Raw genomic sequence first — 14,453 nt, forward strand, 5'->3', positions numbered from 1 at the left:
TCTAGGAGAGCCGGGTCTTGTACGGGACGATGATGGTGGAGAGTGAGGAAAGATCGTGGCTTTGCTCGATCTATTGGCCGCCTTTGCGCCTGGAGTGGATTTAGGAGTGAGGTTGGCTGATTTGCAGTGTAACGAACGGATCGCACGTATCCGCTTTGTTTGCCCTCTGCGAGAATGATTCGTCAGAATAAATCAGCGTTTGCTTCAGGCTTAAATACAGACTCCGATCGGAGGATATATCGGAATGGCCGAATGAGACGAGGATGTCGGTTGAGGCGAGGTTAAACCTCAGCATTGTGGAGAGCGTGTGGCTGGTCTAGCAGAGCACCTGCTGCGATGAAGCCTGGTGCTCGGCGGTGGTGACTGACGGAAAGGGAATGAGCCTAGAGCTTGCAGATTGCGATGTGATACGAAAATCTCCGGTCCAGGTTTTTCGTTCTCCAGAAAAAGATGCGTCTGTGATATGATAGCAAAGGAGCAAAACCGAATGCTAGAAACTGTAGAGAGAATGAAGGTAAGATGGCTTGGTCTATTTATAGAAGTTCTCTCTTGGCTGATAGGATAGACTGAGTGATTGCTGATGGTGAATTGGCCGTGTTAATTATCTGCGCGTGCTCCTCCCGAAATTTGTTAATAAAACATCACTTCTTGTGCTGGGAGGGTCATTGGGGGTTTGCATTTAGAAAAATCAATATTGAAGGGTTTGCAGATTATGTTATCAAATCATTCTGGGACACAGCATTTCCATGCTCAAAGACTGAGGGGAAGTCTTCACAACATGCATTCATCTGCAGCAGATACCAAGATCTACTTACACTGAAAAACTACAATGAAGATGTGCCTGAACAAAGATATGCAAGCAACGTCTATAAAGCAGTTTAGGCTGTGGCTCATTCCCTACACAGACGATACAACCAAAACAGGTAAAAATAAATAAATAAATATCCAACAGAAATACACAATATCAATTATAATGTACTAAAACATCTTTTTTCGCTAGATAGTTGAAGCTCTGAAAAAGGTAAATTTCACTGTAAAATTTGGCGATCATGTGTGGTTTGACGGCACTGGTGGAGTATTACACTATGAAGTTGTTAACTGGCAGCAAGACTCTACGAGATCATTCCAGTTTAAACCAGTGGGTTACTTTGATGCCTCACTGCCACCTGATTAAAGCTTTATGCTTAATACTGAAAATATTATTTGGTCTGGAGGACAACTGGAGGTAAATGGCAGTTTAAAACATGCCAAATTCTGCACTCCATAGCTGAAAAACGAATGTCAATTTTCAGATTCAATATGAATATTTATGTACAATTTAATTTTACACGTAGAAGCCAAGGTCTGTGTGCAGTGAGAGCTGTCCTCCAGGCACTAGGAAGGCTACACAGAAAGGAAGACCAGTCTGCTGTTATGACTGCATTCCATGTGCAGAAGGAGAAATCAGTAATGAGACAGGTAATCTTCAGTTCATCTCAAAGTTCCAAAAAAAAAAAAAAAAACTGGTTAGTTGCTCTTTTTGCTATCTTTTTTTATTTTTAAAGATTAAGTTTCTTATCAGCGGAGTTAATATATGACCCTTTTTTTGGTTCTAACTATAGTAATCATAACTTCCTTTAAAGATTCAAATAACTGCAAGCAGTGTCCAGGGGAATACTGCTCTAATGCTGAGAAAAATAAATGTGTCTTAAAGGCTCTAGAGTTTCTGTCATTCACAGAAGTTGTGGGTATACTGCTAGTCTTTTTCTCACTCTTTGGAGCAGGATTAACTGTGCTGGTGGGCATCCTATTTTACAGCAAAAAGGACACCCCCATAGTAAAAGCCAACAACTCAGAACTGAGCTTCCTACTGCTCTTCTCATTAACTCTTTGTTTTCTCTGTTCACTTACTTTCATTGGTCAGCCCACTGAGTGGTCCTGTATGTTGGGTCACACAGTGTTTGGGATCACTTTTGTCCTCTGTGTCTCCTGTGTTCTGGGGGAAACTATAGTGGTCTTAATGGCCTTCAAGGTTACACTTCCAGGAAGTAATGTCATGAAATGGTTTGGGCCTATACAACAACGACTCTATGTCCTTGCTTTTACACTTATACAGGTTCTTATCTGTGTGCTTTGGCTAAATATATCTCCTCCATTTCCTCACAAAAATATTAACTATTATAAGGAAAAGATCATTCTTGAGTGCAGTCTGGGTTCTACTTTAGGTTTCTGGGCCGTGCTGGGTTATATTGGCCTACTGGCTGTCTTTCAAGATTCAAGATTCAAGAGTTTTATTTGTCACATACACAATTATACAGAGTATAACCAGCAGTGAAATGTAGGTCAGGTCCGCTCCAAGGACAGTGCAATTATAAAGTATACAAATATTAAGAGAAGAAAAGTAGAAAAAAAATAAAAGAAAATAAAAGAATAAAATAAAAAGATAAGATAAAAAATATAAATATAAATGTGCAGGTCAGTATGTTGTTGACTTAAATAGTACATAGAGGAATGTGCAAAAATAATGTGCAAAAAAAGTTGTACAGGGTATATAAATAGCAGCAATATGAGGTAGAGAAAAATTATGAATAGCTTATTGATATGGTGATATTTACATGGAGTCAAGTGATGTTATGACACAGAGTTAGAGTTTAGGAGCCTGATGGCCTGGGGGAAGAAGCTCCTCCTAAGTCTCTCAGCTTTTGCCATCAGGCTACGGAAGCGCTTACCAGATGGAAGCAAAGTGAATAGCTGGTTAGCAGGGTGATTTGAGTCCTTGATGATTTTGACAGCTCTATTTTTGCAGCGTTTGAGGTAGATGTCCTGCAGAGAGGGGAGAGCAGACCCTGAGATGCGCTCAGCTAAGCGCACAACTCTCTGTAGTGCTTTGCAGTCCTGATTGGAGCTGTTTCCATACCACACTGAGATGCACTGAGTCAATACACTTCTATGGTCCCTGAATAGAAAGTTTTCAGGATTGCTGGTGAGACCCTGAATTTCCTCAGCTGTCGCAGATGGTACAGTCTTTGCCTGGCTTTCTTAACCTGTGTTTGGATGTGTGTAGTCCAAGTCAGGTTCTCGGAGATGTTTACACCGAGGTACTTGAAGCTGCTCACCCTCTCCACAGGGGTCCCACTGATCATAAGAGGTGTGTAGGGCTGCTGCTGTCTCTTCCTAAAGTCCATGATCAGCTCTTTAGTTTTGCTCACATTCAGAGAGAGACAGTTGTCCTGGCACCATGATGTGAGTCTCTCTACCTCATCCAAGTATGCGGTCTCATCGTTGTTGGAGATGAGGCCCAGAACCACAGTATCATCAGCGAATTTGACAATAGATGTGGAGCTGTGAGAGGACACGCAGTCATGCGTGTAGAGAGAGTAGAGCAGGGCACTCAGGACACAGCCCTGTGGGGCTCCTATGTTCAGAGTGATGGAGTTTGAGGTGAACTGGCCAACTTTCACCACTTGAGGTCTGCCGGTGAGGAAGTCTTGAATCCAGTCACAGAGTGAGGAGTTTAGGCCGAGGTCTGTGAGTTTAGATGCCAGCTTGATGGGGACTATAGTGTTGAAAGCTGAGCTATAGTCAATGAATAGCAGCCTTACATAATTTCCATTGTTGCTATCCAAGTGTGTGAGGGAAGAGTGGAGAACGTGAGAAATGGCATCGTCCGTGGATCTGTTTGGGCGATAGGCAAACTGAAGAGGGTCCAGAGTATCAGGGATGGAGGAGCAAATGTGGCTCTTTACAAGTCTCTCAAAAACCTTCATGAATATAGATGTGAGGGCAACTGGGCGATAGTCATTCAGGCAAGAGGGTTTATTGTTCTTTGGCACAGGGATAATGATGGATTTTTTGAATGAGGTGGGAACCACGGCGGTAGCAAGGGACTCATTAAAGATAGAAGTGAACAAACCAGCGAGCTGATCGGCGCAGGACCTCAGAACACGGCCGGTTATCCCATCAGGTCCGGCTGCTTTCCTGACGTTCACTTTCTTTAGCGCCCTCCGAACCTCATCCTCCGACACGGTGATTACAGGATCATCGCTGCTCTGCCTGTTGCTTCCTGACGCGCTGGTCGGCAGAAACGCGCTGGTCGGCAGAAACGCACCGCCGCCGTTGCCATCGAAGCGGCCGTAGAAGATGTTTAACTCGTCGGCCAGCAACGGATCTGCTCTCACCTCCGCGGAGGATTTGTTTCCGAAGTCACAGATGATCCTCAGTCCCTGCCACATCTGTCGAGAGTCGTTGAGCTGGAAATGAGACTCAATTCTCTCTCTGTGTTTGGCGGCTCTTACTGCGCGTCGGAGAGCATAGCACGATGCTTTGTACTCGCTCGTATTCCCAGACAGAAGAGCCTCATTGTAAGCGGCGGTGCGTGTGTTAACCGCGGCACGGATTGTTCTGTCCACCCACGGTTTCTGATTGGAGAATGTCCTTATTGTTATTGTTTCTGTAGCTTGCTCGGTTAGCGTGTTTACGAAGCTTAATGCTACATCCGTGAACTCGCTGACGTCAGAAGAACTCGCCCGGAACATGTCCCAGTCGACGTCATCAAGCGCCGCCTGCAGCATAGTCTCTGAGTGGGAGGACCAGCGCGTCACTACTCTCTGCACCGGAGGTTCCTGAACGAGCCTTTGTTTGCATCTCGGTGTTAGAAAAATGGCGGCATGGTCCGATTTGCCAAAAGCCGGTAGTGAGCGGGCTTTGTAGGCATCCTTGAACTGAGTGTAGCAATGATCCAGTGTGTTTGGTCCTCTAGTTGGACAGGATACATGTTGATAAAATCACACCATTTCTTGTTGATCATGAAACATACTCCTCCACCCCTGGATTTACCGGCCTCTGCTGTTCTGTCCGTCCGAAAGACAGAGAAGTTATCACTCGGCATTACAGCAGTGTCCGGGACCGAGGACGAAAGCCACGTTTCTGACAAACAAAGGATGTTACAGTCCCTAATGTCCCGTTGGAAACTAATCCTGGCTCTAAGATCGTCCATCTTATTCTCCAAGGATTGGACATTAGCGAGGAGAATGCTTGGGAGAGGAGGACTGTGAGCCCTTTTCCTGAGTCTGACTCGAATTCCAGCGCGCTTCCCGCGGTGTTTCTTGATCCGTCGCCTCGGGGGGGTGTTGTTTATCTCCGCGTTCCGAAGAATCTCCAGAGGCCACGCAGGATTCGTGGATAAAGTGTCCTGAAACAGGTTGGTGTAGCGGTTTCCAATGTCCAAAAGTGTTTCTATGTTGTAGGTGATCAGTGCCGACGTGAGATGTGTAAAAAGAGAAAGTAAAACTAAGTAAAAAAGAAAGTTGAAGCAAAATCTCAGTGGAGCGACCCGAACGGCGTCCGAACACAGCGGCGCCATCTTGGAGGAATTCTTGTGCTTCATTTTGTCTTTCCATGCTCGCACGCTTCCTGATAACTTCAATGAAGCCAAATTCATAACATTCAGTATGCTCATATTCTGTGCTGTATGGATCACTTTTGTCCCAGCTTATGTCAGTTCTCCTGGACAATTTATTGTAGCTGTTGAGATATTTGCCATTTTAGCTTCAAGCTTTGGTTTACTATTCTGCATATTGGCACCTAAATGTTATATCATCCTATTAAAACCTGACCAAAATACAAAGCAACATATGATGGGAAAAACAACATGTCCTACTGAGAAATAAAATGGCATGTTAATTAACATTGTGATTTGTAATTGTTTTTATAATTTATTCAAAGACAAAGAAAATTATGAAATTCACATAATCACTTATAAACTGATAAAAAAAAATAAAATTAAAAAAATCGCACCCTTCATACATGCTAAAATTGAACACTAGAACCACTGGGGGTCGCTGTATACCAAAAACTGCCAGCGGGTAAATTTTACCCGCGCATATTACAACTTTATATGGCTAAAGAACATATTATTTCACTGTATTATATGCCACTGCCTTCACAAAGAAATCAAATCAAAATCAAATCACTTTTATTGTCACATCACCACAGCACGTGTGCCTTCGTGAGTGAAATTCTTGAGAGCGTGCTCCAGACACTGCAAAAACAATTTACATATAGACATTACCATACATACGTACAGACTTATACAGATGACAATGTGCAATATACACATACATATACTCAGTACACACAGTGTACTATTAGACAGACATACAGTTACCGATACACATTATACACAGTATGCAGTACACATTCTACGTTATATACACACAGTAATATGCGAAGATGCAGCAGATTATATATAAACCGGATGTGCAAATGTCATGGATGTGCATTGGATGGTATCCAGTGCTGGCAAAAAGATTGTTGTATTTGTGCAGTAGTGTACTGGTAGTCCAGTTTGAACTGTGTGGAATTAAAGTGCAGTGCGTGGTATATTGTAAAGTGGGAGTGTGCTGTAGGGTGTATTAGTTTTGACTGTTCATTAGCCTTATAGCCTGAGGAAAAAAGCTATTCCTCAGTCGGCTAGTGCGGGATCGGATGCTGCGGAGACGTCTTCCTGAGGGCAGCAGAGAGAGCAGTCTGTGGGACGGGTGGCTGGAGTCACTGATGATCCTCCGAGCTTTCTTAATACACCACCTGGTGTAGATGTCCTGGAGGGAGGGAAGCTCACCTCCAACAATGTGACGGGCAGTTCGCACGACCCTTTGCAGAGCTTTGCGGTTGCCAGCAGTGCTGTTTCCAAACCAGGCGGTGATGCAGCCGGTCAGGATGCTCTCCACAGTGCAGGTGTAGAATGATCTGAGGATGCTGGGGCTCATTCCAAACTTCCTCAGCCGTCTCAGGAAGAAGAGGCGTTGGTGTGTCTTCTTCAGCACTGCATCTGTGTGAGCGGACCATGTGAGATCCTCAGTGATGTGAACACCGAGGAATTTGAAGCTGTTTACTCGCTCCACAGGTGTCATGTCGATGGTGATGGGTGTGTGTTCTCTGCTCTGTCTCCTGAAATCCACCACCAGCTCCTTGGTCTTGTCGATGTTGAGTGAGAGGTGGTTCTCTTGACACCATTTAGTCAGGGTTCTCACCTCCTCTCTGTAGGCCGTCTCATCGTTGTCAGTGATCAGGCCTATCACCGTTGTGTCGTTAGCAAATTTGACGATGACGTTGGAGCTGTGTGTTGCTGTACAGTCGTGTGTGTACAGGGAGTACAGGAGTGGGCTGAGGACGCAGCCCTGAGGAGCACCAGTGTTGAGGGTCAGCGGGGATGAAGTGTTGTTGCCCATTCTGACCACCTGACATCTGCCTGTCAGGAAGTCCAGGATCCAGCTGCACAGAGATCCGTTTAGTCCCAGAGTCTGGAGCTTCTCAACCAGTGTGGCAGGCACTATGGTATTGAATGCTGAGCTGTAGTCCACAAACAGCATTCTCACATAGGTGTTCTTATTTTCCAGGTGGGAGAGAGCAGTGTGCAGGGTGAAGGCAATAGCATCGTCTGTGGAACGGTTTCTGCGATATGCAAATTGTAGGGGATCCAGTGAGTCAGGCAGCACAGAGCAGATGTAGTCTCTGATGAGTTTCTCAAAGCACTTGCTGAAGATGGGTGTCAGAGCAATGGGCCTCCAGTCATTCAAGCATGTGATTTTATTTTTCTTTGGTATGGGCACAATGGTGGATTTTTTGAAGCATGCGGGAACCACAGACAGAGAGAGGGAAAGGTTAAAAATGTCTGTGAAAACCCCGGCCAGTTGGAATGCGCATGCTCGGAGCACACGGCCTGGGATGCCATCGGGACCCACAGCCTTGCGGATGTTCACCCGTCGGAAGGATCGGGTTACATCTGCGACAGAAAAGGAAAGTGCGCTCGCCTCTTCTGCTACAGCCGCGGGAGCGCGCTCTGTGTGGGCGGTGTTGTGAGCCTCGAAACGAGCATAAAAGTGATTAAGTTCGTCCGGTACAGAGGCGGCAATGTTCACAGTAGCTGGTTTATTCCCTCTGAAATCTGTGATGTTATTGATACCCTGCCACATGCTTCTTGCGTTGTTGGTTTTTAATTGTTCTTCAACTTTGTTTTTATATTGTCGTTTGGCAGCTTTGATTGATTTCCTGAGATCGTAACTGGCTTGTTTGTGATCGTCAGAGTTTCCGGATTTAAAGGCAGATGTCCGCGCTGACAAGGCTGCTCGAACATCGCTGTTAATCCACGGTTTTTGGTTGGGGTAGATGCGGATTGTTTTTGTCGGTACTACATCCTCTACACACTTCCTGATGAAACACGTTACAGTATCTGAGTACGCCTCTATGTCGTCATCAGACGCTGCCCGGAACATGTCCCAGTCCACGTGATCAAAACAGTCCTGTAGTATAGCGTCTGATTGGTCCGACCAGCATTGAATTGTCCTGAGGGCGGGTGCTTCTCGTTTCAGTTTCTGCCTATAAGCAGGCAGGAGCAGAACGGAAGTGTGGTCCGATTTGCCGAAAGGTGGGGGGGGGAGCGATTTGTAGGCGTCCCGGAAAGGAGAGTAGCAGTGATCAAGTACACGATCACCACGCGTGTTGATGGTGATGTGTTGAAAGTATTTTGGAGCTATTGTTCTGAAGTTGGCTTTGTTGAAGTCCCCCGTAACAATAAACGCTGCGTCTGGGTACGCGGTTTCCTGCTCACTTATATTCCCGTACAGTTCCTTGAGTGCCTGGTCTGTGTTGGCTTGAGGGGGAATGTAAACAGCTGTGATTATGATCGCTGTAAATTCCCTCGGTAGCCAGAATGGTCGACACAGAAGCATATGAAATTCCAGATCAGGGGAGCAGGAGGATTTAATAGAGTGTAGGTTCCTTTCATCACACCACGAGTTGTTGATAAAGAAACAGACGCCCCCGCCTCTGCTTTTCCCTGTGAGCTCTTTCGTTCTGTCCGAGCGGTGCACGGAGAACCCCGTGAGCTCGATGGCTGAGTCTGGAACCACTGCCGACATCCAGGTTTCTGTGAGGCAAATAATGCAGCAGTCCCTTGTTTCCCGTTGGTATGAGATGCGTGCCCGCAGTTCACAGAGTTTGTTGTCCAGTGACTGAACGTTAGCCAGCAAAATAGTTGGGAGAGGAGGTCGGAGGGGACGGCGTCTGAGTCTGACAAGGACGCCGGCTCTCTTCCCCCTTTTCCGGCGGCGTTTCTTCGGTCGCGATCGTGCGGCCCAGACAAAGGGCTCTGATGCGGTGTCTGTAAACAAGGCGCCGGCGTTCGGGAACTCAAAGTCCGGTTTGCGTTGCGCGACGAAGGAACCAATGTTTAAAAGCGTGTGTCTATCGTAGACAGTTATACTGACAACATCTAACACGTGAAACAACAAAATAACAAATAAAACATAAGAAACATAAGAAAAACTGCAGAGTTTTCTTGGAGCTCGCAACACGGCTGCCATGCTCGGCGCCATCTTGGTTCAAGTGTCTAGAATGAAGTGTCTAGAGTGAAATGATTGTCTAGTCATCAACTATATTTTTGTCCTGTTTTATGTTCAAGGCTTTTTTTATGCAGGCCACTAATCACTTTTCATAGCGGTCAATATAAACAAGCCTGCACTGACGGCGAGAATTAGAAGGAAGTAAATACATATTTGGGTGGTGTAATATTATACTACAATGTCATTAATTTATATATTACGATATTATAATAATCATATTAGATAATATATTAACCTATGTTATTTAAATTACAAAAATAGCCAATAGACAATGATGAGCAATAATTCACCAGACTGCATGATGTGATGACAAATTCAAGTGCAGCTTCACCTAATTCATAATTAATTTGTTTAGTTATATCATTTGAATAAGAGAACAACACCAATAAACTTCGGGTAATATAAAAAAATGGTTTTGTTCATTACATCATAGATTGGATTTATTTTTTCTTCAGGAAACGGGCAGACTAAAAAGCACCACAGAAATGCACAATGAACGATAGAAATGGCAAAACAAAACTTAATCTAAATTTTGAATAATTAACATTAGGCTACATAAATATGATATTATGAGTAACGTTAGGCAACAAATCTTGATCGCTCTCAGATGAGCCGTCAGCCGCTGAGCTGACCGAGGACGCTTCCTCTCCCCACTATCAGATTCTCCATCGCTCATGGTATTTAGTGCTTCTTATACCCTTTCAGCATCCATAAATCGCCTTCTTTTACTCATTTTGTCTTTATTTATGAATCTGATAACCGCTTATTTAGTGAGTGAATGCGTTGCCTAGCAATGTACAATGTTAAAACATGCATGGCAAGAAAATGACAGCAAAAATACAGGCATTATATAGTGGGTAAATTTGACCCGCGTAGCGCTTATAGGTAAATGCCCCGTTTTTTGATCTGGTTTTATCTAAACAATTTTTAACAAAGGGGATTGTAAATCACACAATTTTAGTAAAAGTCAATGACTGGGAGACTTGAATGTTTCATTGAAAATCTGTTATGTACATTTGAAAAACAGCAACGGGTAAAAGACGGAGAGCCGTCGAGGAGAGAAATTGAGTCCGAGAACCACACTCAGCTCGGCCAGAACGGTGCTACCAAAAGTAGGCTGACCTCGTCCTGGCGCACTCTCGCCAGAACTCCTGGGAGCAGAGCAATCGGGGAAAAATGTACAGACGAAGCCTCGGCAAGGTCTGTACCATAGCGTCCAGTCCAGAGGAGCTGGAGGAACTAGAGGGGGATAGCGCTGACTCTTGAGTCGCAAAGCCAAAAACTTTCCATATCTGCTTCACCACCACGGGTTGAAGCATCCATTCCCCGGGCCTCAGGATGTCTGCTCCCTAAAATACCCAGGGATATAGTACAGCTTTCAGCGAGCGAAGTTAGCCCTTGGACCACACGAGGATCTGGTGCGCCAGCTGTATAAGGGGCGCGAACGCAGACCTGCCTGGTGGTTGATGTAAGAAACCACAGCTGTGCTGTCAGTTCGTACCAACACATGGTGATCTGTTAGGTCTGGGAGAAAGTGCTTGAGTGCACGAAACACGGCCAACATTTCCAAACAATTGATATGCAACGTTAGATGGCAACCGCTCCACAGACCGCGGGCAGGGTGGCCACTCATGACCGCTCCCCAATCGGTGAGGGATGCGTCCGTCGCTAGCATTACGCGGCGACAAGGAGCTCCCAGCACCGGGCCCTGAGACAAGAACCAAGCTTGGCTCCACATGCCTAAGGCACGTAGGCATCGCCGCGTGACCTTGATCATGTGAAGCGGGTTTCCCCTCGGGGAGAACCCCTTGGTCTTGAGCCACCACAGTAGGGGTCTCATGTACAGCAGGCCAAAAGGTATCACGTTGGACGCAGCTGCTATGAGCCCCAGCAGTTTCTGAAACTGCTTGACAGTGAGTGACTGGCCCTCTTTCACTCTCTTGACTTTGGTGAGGATCGACTCGATCCGAGCAGGAGACATACATGCCTGCATCGTGGTCGAATCCCACACCACGCCTAGGTAAGTGGTTCTCTATACTGGAGAAAGCACACTTTGTTGGCGTTCAGTCTCAACCCCTTCATGTGTGCGAGAACGACATCTCGATGCCGAATCGCCACCTGCTCTGATCGAGCTAGAATCAACCAATCGTTGATGTAAAAGTGCGGGGTGAGAGTGCAAGGCCAACGGGAAGAACCCGATATTGGTAAGCTTTGGCCCCAAAAGCAAACCTCAGGGATTTCCCGTGAGAGGGAAGGATGGAGACGTGAAAATATGCGTCCTTAGATCTATCGAGACAAACCAGTCCTCGGACCTGGCCTGAGACACGACTGATGAGTGTAAGCACCCTGAACTTCAGTCACATGACTGAGCGGTTTCTCTACCCTCGCGCGGGTTATTTTCTAGGTCCCCTCTTCTATACCACGGCCTGTCGTGCTGCAGGCCTTCAGTCCTCCTCCCCTTGTGGAGCCCGACCAGAAGCTTAATTGTATGTGCCAAGTGGGGTCTGCCTGCTTCTAAGCAGACCCTTAGTCGGTGGATTGTGGATGCTTTTCTTAGGGCCCCTCCAGGCTCCTTTGTTCTTTCGTCCTCGCTGTGCTCCTAGTGATACACACAGGGCAGGTACTTGGAAGTCTGGTGGCGTGGGCATCTCGTTCCCCTAGCACTTTCGACGCAGCTCGAGTTCCTGGAAGGGAACGTCTCGGGTTACGTATGTAACCCTGATTCCCTGAAGGGAACGAGACGCTGCGTCTCTAGGCCATACTTCCTGCATCCCTGCGAGCTGTCGCTTCATTCCTAGAAGCAAACGCCGGCTCCACCGCACGTGCTTTTATGCTTCCCGGTCGGTGACGTCACCCGCCTATGACGTCTCGCCCATACATTGGACAGATTACGCTCTGGTTCAGAGCACGGTCACGCTGAAGGCGTTCCCCTAGCACTTTCGACGCATACGTAACCCGAGACGTTCTCAGTAGCGGTACATGCGAATCAAATTCGATCAAGCCGACTTCCCACTGACTTTTGAGGTTCACACTACTGGCAAGTCTTGTTTTGTAATTAGAAATATGGTTGTTGGGATATACGTCTATTGACGCGTTGCAAGGAAGCGTAACGTAAAATCCGCTTTTCACGAATGATGCTTATGACAGATTAGCCGTTACTTTAAGGGGTTCTGTATGTCCAAGATGTTCCGTTCTGGCAACCATGACGAAAATTTAGCTGGCCACCCCCACCATTTCGCGAGACAGAACACCTGTTTTCCTCTCTTTTTTCGATCTAAAATCTTTTCTATTTTAAACGATTTATCTTGATTCATGATAAGTTTTTGTAACTCTTTTTCATAAAAAACATCCTTTGATAATATCCTCATCTTAGTCTTGTAATCTGTACACCGTTGGGATCCGTGGTATACAGGCTGCTATAGTGAAAAACTCTTCCGTGTAATTCTGCTCATATCCCTTAGAAAATACATTTCTAACTTTAGACACTCTAACCACATAGCCAATTGTATAGCTAAAGACAGGTGCGTCTTTACGCATCCTTCCGTACAGATTATTAAACGCATCCCCTTTGTTTTCTTTTATGAACGTCCAGGGGTCGCATTTTAATGCTTTAGTGATAACTTGCGTTATACCCATCTATAAGATCTTGTAAAATATCGTAATAATGTTTTGAATTGATGGCTGTTAAAAATCGTGCAGATTTATCACGAAGAGTCCGATTAAAGCATTCAATTACAGATGCCTTGATGTCACTCGCTTTAGTAAAATGTATGTTATACTTTTTCATCAGTTGCTGAAAATGTTTGTTTGGTGCCTTTATCAGTCTGTCATTTTTGCAGCACACTGTTTTCTTTGAGTATAGATTTGAAATGATTTCGTTACCTCCTTCCCCGTCATTTTCTTCAGCAGATGCACCCATAAACAGCCTGTTCGTAGGTTTCGCCCACAAGCTTTGTCCTGAGTTCAGCCAATCCTCCCACTATGAACATCTCATCTCTGAGCTCGCACAGAACAGCATCGACAACACCCTGAATCCTTTGGAGGTGCGGTGATAAACCAAACAACTTCAAGGTACGGGCCAGAATGAGTTTTAGATCGGATTTACACACTTTACTGCTCAGTTCTTCAAAACACCCCAGAAAATAGTACGCAGGGGCCTCATAGAGGCATGAATGTTGTGTTTGCGAAGGATGATCGACCTCACAACCATAGGAATTATTTTTTTTAACTGTCTGTCAACCAGATTTTCCAGAATGATCCCGACAACAGCTTTAATGATTTTATGACCGGTTACACCGATGCACCCATTGACGTTGTCCAAGACGGCATCAGAGGCTATAGCATCAGACGGTACAGATTGAAACGGTCCGTACTTTGTCAGGAAAGCAAGGTTATGGTATCCGAGCTCTGTACAAAATTTGTTCAGCCAGGTGATGTTGCCTGTAGATGAATCTAGGAGATGTAGAAATGTTTTCTTGGGTCATGCTGCTGACGTTAGCGGTTGAAACCTATTTCCTCTGAGTGTCCTGTCGGTCTGTATTTAATGGTTATAGAATGTAGGCGGTGCTACGTAAACGCCTCTCCGACTGGTCACGCACCATTCAAGGTGAAACAATTTCACTTATGTTGTTGTATCTATCAAACGCTTCGCGCCACTTAAACAATTTGCCAATCTTTCCGAATATGTCTTCTAACACAGGCACATATTTCCATTGAAACAAGAATTTAATGCTATAATATTTGAGATGGTCCTCTTCAGATATTGGCCAAACGCGTTCAGGCAGGCCTTCGGTGCTATCGCTACAAAGTATATAAATGTAGACATTACTTTGCTTGTTAGTTTGATCCCCTAACACTCTGTATCGCATTCCAGGTGTGACACCGTTCCATTCCCTTATGAATAGAGAGGGTCATCGCATCCGTCTTTCAACACTAGAACCGCCACGGGGTAAATTTTACCCTTGGCTGTTTTTCAAATGTACATAACAGATTTTCAAAAAAACATTAAAGTCTCCCTGTCATTGACTTTTACAAAAATTATGTAATTTACAATCCAATGTTAAAAAAAACAGA

At 45.3% G+C, this 14,453-nt stretch overlaps 1 protein-coding gene and 2 pseudogenes across 3 annotated transcripts in view; 2 read left to right on the forward strand and 1 right to left on the reverse strand.

Annotated features, from left to right (window-relative positions):
* LOC306842993 (extracellular calcium-sensing receptor-like) overlaps positions 1-14,453 on the reverse strand; it is a 189,408-nt pseudogene that overhangs the window by 41,427 nt on the left and 133,528 nt on the right. The gene's annotated exons all lie outside the window — the stretch shown is intronic.
* LOC306842616 (extracellular calcium-sensing receptor-like) overlaps positions 1-14,453 on the forward strand; it is a gene marked incomplete at both ends in the record, with an annotated part of 36,968 nt that overhangs the window by 4,291 nt on the left and 18,224 nt on the right. The window lies entirely within an intron of this gene.
* Positions 509-5,648, forward strand: LOC306842617 (extracellular calcium-sensing receptor-like; annotated as a pseudogene). Its single transcript has 6 exons — positions 509-514; positions 661-923; positions 1,001-1,225; positions 1,335-1,458; positions 1,623-2,242; positions 5,349-5,648. The product of its transcript is annotated as an extracellular calcium-sensing receptor-like (transcript).

Source organism: Barbus barbus (assembly GCF_936440315.1).
Source record: "Barbus barbus genome assembly, chromosome: 23".
NCBI lineage: Eukaryota > Metazoa > Chordata > Actinopteri > Cypriniformes > Cyprinidae > Barbus > Barbus barbus.